The sequence below is a fragment of the Henckelia pumila genome, chromosome 2 (genome assembly GCF_033568475.1).
Source record: "Henckelia pumila isolate YLH828 chromosome 2, ASM3356847v2, whole genome shotgun sequence".
NCBI classification, from domain to species: domain Eukaryota; kingdom Viridiplantae; phylum Streptophyta; class Magnoliopsida; order Lamiales; family Gesneriaceae; genus Henckelia; species Henckelia pumila.
In genome coordinates, this window is record NC_133121.1 from 110557887 (window position 1) to 110565458 (window position 7572).

Below are 7572 nucleotides of genomic sequence, written 5' to 3' on the forward strand. Positions count from 1 at the left end.
CAAGAATACGTGATCACCTACTGCGAACTCCAAATCGCGTCGTCTGGCATCGGCATAACTCTTCTGCCGACTCTGCGCTGTCCTCATCCTGTCTCGAATCTGCGTCACAATGTCAGCTGTCTGCTGCACAATCTCCGGACCCAACAAAATCCTCTCACCAACCTCATCCCAATGCACCGGAGATCTGCATCTCCTCCCATAAAGTGCTGCATATGGAGCCATACCTATAGACGACTGAAAGCTGTTGTTATAGGTAAACTCCACTAAAGGCAGTCTAGTCTCCCAAGATCCTCGAAAATCGATAACACAAGCTCTCAGAAGATCCTCGAGAACCTGGATCACTCTCTCGGACTGACCATCTGTCTGGGGATGAAAAGCTGTACTGAACAAAAGTCTAGTCCCCAAAGCTGTGTGCAGACTCTTCCAAAACGCTGAGGTGAACCTCGGATCTCTGTCTGACACGATAGACACTGGTATGCCATGCAGTCTAACAATCTCTCTGATGTAAAGCTCTGCATACTGTGTCAAGGTGTAATTAGTCCTTACCGGCAAGAAATGAGCTGACTTGGTGAGTCTATCCACAATCACCCAAATCGCTGTACACCCTCTGGTACTCCTCGGTAAGCCAACTACAAAGTCCATCGTAATATTCTCCCACTTCCATTCCGGAATGGGGAGAGGTCTAAGAAGTCCTGCTGGACGCTGATGCTCTGCTTTGACTTGCTGACAAGTCAAGCACTCTGACACCACTCTCCCGATGTCACTCTTCATCCCAGGCCACCAATACAATAACTGTAAGTCTCGGTACATCTTCGTACTTCCGGGGTGAATGGAGTACGGAGATGCATGAGCCTCTGCTAAAATCTCGGCTCTCAACTGATCAACGTTCGGTACCCACATCCTCCCACGGTACTGAACGATGCCATCCTCCACTGTATACAAGAGATTTCCTCTAGCCTCATCTCTCTGTCGCCATCGCTGTAGCTCCTCATCAGTAGACTGTCCCTCTCTAATCCGATCTCGCAGAACTGGCTGCACCGCCAACACTGACAAGCTCGGTGCATGGCCACTCGGATAGCACTCCAAACCAAATCTCTGAATCTCGGTCTGTAGTGGTAACTGTACAGTCAAACATGATACCACTGACGACTTCCGACTCAAAGCATCTGCCACTACATTAGCCTTACCCGGATGGTAGCTAATGTCACAGTCATAGTCTTTAACAAGCTCAAGCCATCTGCGCTGCCTCATGTTCAACTCCTTCTGGGTGAAGAAGTACTTGAGGCTCTTGTGGTCGGTGAAAATCTTGCACTTCTCGCCGTAAAGATAGTGCCTCCAGATTTTCAACGCAAATACCACTGCTGCAAGCTCCAAATCATGCGTCGGATAGTTCTGCTCATGAATCTTCAACTGTCGCGACGCATATGCGATAACTCTGCCACTCTGCATAAGTACTGCGCCCAAACCAAGCTTGGACGCGTCGGTGTATACCATTAACTCCTCATGTGGCACTGTCATAGCTAACACAGGTGCTGAAGTAAGTGCATCCTTCAGCTGATCAAAACTCCTCTGACAATCTGGACTCCAACTATACTTCGCGTTCTTCTTGGTCAAGGAAGTCAAGGGTACTGCAATAGAGAAAAAACCCTTGATGAACTTCCTATAGTATCCTGCTAAACCCAAGAAGCTACGAATCTCCGAAGCATTCTTTGGAATCCCCCAATCCCTCACTGCCTGCACCTTGGACTGATCCACTGCAATCCCATCCCTAGAAATAATGTGGCCTAGAAACGCCACCTGCTCCAACCAAAACTCACACTTACTGAACTTTGCAAACAGTCGATGCTCCCTCAAAGTCTGCAAGGCTGTATGCAAATGCTGTGTATGCTCCTCAGTGCTCCTCGAGTAGATCAATATGTCATCAATGAATACAATGACAAACTGATCTAGATACGGCTGGAAGACACGATGCATGAGATCCATAAAAACTGCTGGAGCATTGGTCAACCCAAAGGGCATCACCAAAAACTCATAGTGTCCATACCGTGTCCTAAAGGCAGTCTTAGACACGTCTGAATCTCTGACTCTCAGCTGATGGTAACCAGATCGCAGATCGATCTTGGAGAATACCGAAGCTCCCTGCAACTGATCGAATAAATCCTCTATCCTCGGTAGTGGATACTTATTCTTCACTGTGACTCTGTTGAGCTCTCGGTAGTCAATGCACAATCTCATGCTGCCGTCCTTCTTCTTCACAAACAACACTGGAGCTCCCCATGGAGAAAAGCTAGGGCGAACAAAGCCCTTCTCCAACAACTCATGAATCTGCTCCTTCAACTCTCTCATCTTTGTAGGAGCAAGTCGATACGGTGCCTTAGAGATAGGCACAGTATCCGGCAACAACTCAATACTGAACTCCACCTCCCTCACTGGTGGAACTCCTGCAACATCGTCAGGAAAAACATCTGGATAGTCACGTACCACCTCTATATCTGATAACGATCTGCTAGAAACATCTGAGGTAGTGACCACACTAGCCAGAAAACCCTGACATCCACTGCGCAACAGTTTCCTCGCACGGACAAGTGATATCATCTGAGGAAAACTGCTAGACTGAGATGCAAAGAAAATAAACATCTCACCTCCTGCTGGCTTCACTGATACTGTCCTACGTCGGAAATCAATCGAAGCTCCATTAACTGATAGCCAGTCCATACCCAAAATCAAGTCGAACCCAGTCAATGGAAGAACCACTAGATCTGCTCGAATGGAGTGTCCCTGCAACTCCAATGCCAGATCCCTGATGACACTAGTGGTAGTGATAATCTGTCCGGATGGCATGGTAACATCGTAACCACTGTCTACAACCTCTGGTGTAATGCCTATCCGTCTGATAAAATCCCGGGAGATAAACGAATGCGTGGCTCCTGAATCTAGCAACGCAAACGTGGAGTTGCCTCCAACTAGAATTCTCCCTGCAGCAGAAGATTCCCAACAATTCATACCACTACGCTCCCAAGGTTAAAACACTACAAATCCTTAATTCTAAGCACAAAGAACCAAAATTCTTATCCTAGCATGCTGATAGTTAAACTCAAGTAACAGGCATTCAGACATAATCGCAATAAACAAAAGCAAAGAGTTGAAAAAGTTCTAGGGGTTAGGTATACCGGTGATCAAGGAGGTATCTGGGTCTGCCTCCTCAGCCTGCATCACATAAACTCGCCCACTGACATTCTGCCTCTGCGGGCAGTTGGCAATCTGATGCCCTGGCTCCTTGCAACGATAGCAGACTCCTGCTCCCAATAGACACTGCCCGGAATGCATCTTCTGGCACTTCGGACACACTGGATATCTCCCTGGAGTAGGGGCCCCGCCCCTAGTCTGCTGCTGTGGCTTCCCCTGAGGCCTCTGCTGATTCGGGCCCTTAGATGGCCCTGTAGACTGTTTCTTCGCAGGTGGCTGCGAAGATGGTCGCTGATACCCTGTCTGCACAAACTGCCTCTTACCCTGCTGCTCTCTCTGTATCTCCCTCCGTCCCTCCTCGGAACGCAAGGCCCTGCTGACTGCAGACTCATATGTAAAGACGTCTGCCATACGTACGTCATGCCTGATCTCAGCCCTCAAGCCCTCAACAAACTGTCGCAGCTTCTCCTGCGGACTATCAGCAATCATGGGCACAAAATGACAGCTCCTCTCATACTGGCTCACGTACTCCACCACAGATCTGTCCCCCTGACGGAGACTCATGAACTCCCGGATCATGCGACTGCGCACATCCTCAGTGAAATACTTGGCGTAGAAGATACGCCTGAACTCAGCCCACGTCAGTGTAGGTAGATGGACTCCTCTGACTGCACCCTCCCACCAAAGGGCTGCATCGCCTCGCATCATGTATGTCGCACAGCTCACCCTGTCGGTGTCTGTGATCCCCATATAGTCGAAGATGGACTCAAGAGAGCGAATCCATCCCTCAGCCACCAAAGGATCGGTGGTCCCCAAAAACTCCTTAGGCCCCTTCTTCTGGAACCTCTCTGCGACGTCCTCCTCGTGGGACAGTCTGGGACGGGCAGCCTGCTGCTCCAGCAAGGCAGTAATACCCGCCATCATCGTGGCACTGGCCTGCTCCAGTGCTGTCATGGGGTGCTGCTGAGGTGGCGGTGGAGGTGGAGGCGGATGTGGAGGTCTCCCACGTCGATTCACCTGTCTGGGAGGCATTCTGCACCACCACATATTTATTTACATAAATCGCCTTGCATAACTAAGTGTTTAAAAATTAAGGCTAACTTAAATTCTAGAATTTAAATCATACTATAAACATTTAAAACTTACAGACCGGTAGCGTGGATTTCTGAGCTTGCATAGCAGTAGTGACCCCTCCAAGGACCGTGCTCTGATACCAACTGAAACGCCCCTAACTCTCTAATAAATAAATATGCGGAAATTTTTTTTTTTTTTATACTACTAAATAAAATTATGTACATATATGCCCATACATATATGCACCGCATAAAATACTTAAAATAAATTCATGACTGAATAAATAAACAATTTAAAAACTTAAATAAAATGCATTCTTTAAATTAAATAAACATCTGAGTCAACCCTAGAGTTAAAAATATACTGCATAAATAAAATAGTTAAAATGTGTGCATGCACTAAAACATTTAATAAAATATTCCCATAAATCTCAACCACTAAAAATATAATAAAATGTTTCACATGACATCATGCACGGTGACTCAGAAGCTGTCACGGTCACGGGGCTACTGCCGCACTGCTCATACATCCTCACCACCGGTAGGAGTAACCTGCTCCTCTACGTACTCACCTGCACCATATCAGTGTAGTGAGCCTAGAGGCCCAACATGCATACTAACAAGGGTTTAAAATAATTTAAATCAATTTATTACTAATACATACATATACATGAATGAGCATGCTTAAAAATTTCATAACATAAATTACATAAGTAAACATACATAACATACATAATATCATACATACATAAGTTGTTGAGCATTTATTTTCTGAACATCGAATGGTCCTATCCGTAAGTGTGACCCATAGTGCGACTGATCAGTCTAGGAAACCATCGTACGAGGCTGGTGGCGAACCACCCATACATAAATGGCAGAGAACTGCCCATACATAAATGGCAGAAACTGCCCATACATAAATGGCCACACTACTTCAATTTCCACCTAAAATATTTTATTTGCTCAACCATAGAAATTAAATCATAGCATAAAAATTGATTTCATGAATGCGTGTACTTAAATAAATTGTGTGTCCTTCATATATATTTAATTTAATTTTTCTTACTAACATATAAATATTAAAATAACTTAAATGCATAAAAATAATTAAATATATAATCAGGACACATGCAATTTTCTCATGGATGGTTCTGGACTGCTGGCCCTACACTCAAGCCCATTAACTTAAATCTGGCCCATTAACATACTTAAGCCCAATAACTTAAACTTTAAGCCTAATTAATTAATCTAAGCCCAATTAAAATAATTAAGCCCATTAAAATTACACTAAGCCCAATAACACTTAAACTGGCCCAATGGGCCCAAAAACCCAAAGACTGGCCCATTAAATTTTATGGGCCCAAAAGCCCATAAAATTAATGGACTAACTTAATTAAAATTTTAAAAGTCCAAATAAAATTATTTGGGAGTCCAAATAATTTTATTTCAATTAAATTGACTCAAAAACCCATTATTTCATAAAATATTTTAAAAATAAAAAGACTCGAGCCCGGCCCACCAAACCCGGACCCGAACCCACCCGACTTGACCCACTACTTCTTAGACCCGACCCAGGCCCTTGACCCGACCCGGATCAGCCCCCCAAAGCCCCAACTCGATCACCCTCTTCCCTGCACTGCTGCGGCCACGAGCAGTTGCAAAGAACGCCGGCGGCCGCCATGCTCCGGCCACCCACCGGCCGGAGAACCACCCCTAGGACCTAGCCCACATCTAGACCTTTCTAACAAGCCAAGAATCAGCCCAAACCGTCGACTATGGAGTGAGAACGAAGCCCTGCAACCCGGCCCTTCTGCACTGTCGCGCAGACCCGAGCAGCTGCGGGAAAACCCTTCGTCCTCGAAGCTCCGACCACGAAAGCCCATGCAACCTTCTGCAAAAACTTAGAAAACTCAAATGGGGTTCTAACCCAACCAACCTTATCCTAAATAGTGGCCTGAGGAAAAAGATCTCAGCCTTCTTCCCCAGAACCCTAAACTGCTCGACAGAAGCTTCAGAAAGGAAAGGCTTCGTTTCCTTTCTTCCTTAGCCTCCAGCCCCGACCTGACTCGACCCAAGGGACCTCAAGGGACCCCTCTAACCGTGGACCAGCAGCCCACCTAGCCATGGACATGAAAACGTGAGCATGCAAACACCAAAGTCCAAACCAAGAGCAATTTAGGAGGAAAAATCGAAAAGCTTGTTGTCAAATATATCGATTCTGATGTTACACACCCACACGCATACATATACTGATATAGGTTTGAAAAGTGGAGAAAAACATGCCTTAATACCTTAGAAGACGATTAGCACACGCGTAGGACGTTTCCGGGACGACGGGGCGACGACGGGATGCCTTGGCTTGCTTGGAACCTTCGAAAAATGGCTATGGAGTCTCCTTGGAGGTTGGTAGGTCGAAGAAGAAGGTGATGGGGGTGAATGACGGCTGATAGGAGGAAACAAATGATCGGCTAGTTTGGTTTGGTAGATTAGGTTTAAATTTTTGGTTAATTAGAATATAGGTTAAATAATTAAATAAAAATGTTTTAAATAATTAATATACAACTTAAACTCTTAATTAAAATTTAGAAATCTGATAACATAAAATAAATCTCGAAATAATAATTTAGGGGAATTTTAAAAATACTAAAAAGTCAATATTTTGACTAATTTTGGATAAAAATGACCCCTAAAATTAAATAAAATTAAATACTTAAAATTTTGAGATAATAAAACTCAAAATAATATTTTAAGGCTCTAAAAGGACTCATAAAATAATTTGGCTAGAAAGTTGTCATCTCGTCCGTCCACGGTCCCGTCTACGCGATTAAATAATAAAAATACTAAAAATCATAAAAATCACTAATTATGGGTTAAATGCTTAAAAAAATAACTTAAATCATGCATAAATAATTCACATAATTATTTAACCCATAAATCATAAATTTAAATAATTAAATATCCTAATTATGCAGGCGGATTTATGTAATTAAAAATACCGGGTGTTACAATTATATTCAATGTTCTAAAAAGCGCTAGGCGATAGTCGGGCGGCGACCCACCGCCTAGCGCCTAGCCGACTAGGCGGGGCCTAGGCGGTTTTTTTTTAGCCTAAAAAAATTAAAATTTTGGAATATTTATGAGTTCCACTATGAAAAATAATTTTTATATTTTATGTTTTTTCAGTTTTTGTGTAAAATTATTTCAAAAAATTAAAATAGATACTTTTAAGTTTTTTTTTTATTAATTAAAAAATTAATTTTTTTAATTTTTATTAATGGATAAACCGACTAGGTAGTAGGTGGCTTAGGCGCCT